The sequence below is a fragment of the Triticum dicoccoides genome, chromosome 4A (assembly GCF_002162155.2).
Source record: "Triticum dicoccoides isolate Atlit2015 ecotype Zavitan chromosome 4A, WEW_v2.0, whole genome shotgun sequence".
NCBI classification, from domain to species: Eukaryota; Viridiplantae; Streptophyta; class Magnoliopsida; order Poales; family Poaceae; genus Triticum; species Triticum dicoccoides.
The window spans coordinates 1,534,424-1,534,765 of NC_041386.1; positions in this window are offsets into that span (position 1 = coordinate 1,534,424).

Consider the following 342-nt stretch of genomic DNA (forward strand, 5'->3'; position numbering starts at 1 on the left):
ATATGATGACAGTTTGGGACACCTAGGTGCTCAGACTCCTTACCTTTCCATCATTTGATTGTATTTAAATGCGTGCTATTGTGATAGATATATAAGGTAATCGGTCAATCCATTAGTAACTGCCAATTCTGAAGTAAATAGATTTAGAAACAATTATGACGTTTATTATTTAATGGATGTCATTAAGCACGCCATGCATGGTAACATATCTTTAGAAGGAAAAAATACTAAACATTAGGTATACGGATATTTATTTCATACATATATGAATTCATTTATTTAGTACGTACCTGATAGATTTTTATTCATATATACCCAGAATATTTGGTATGTACATATTAG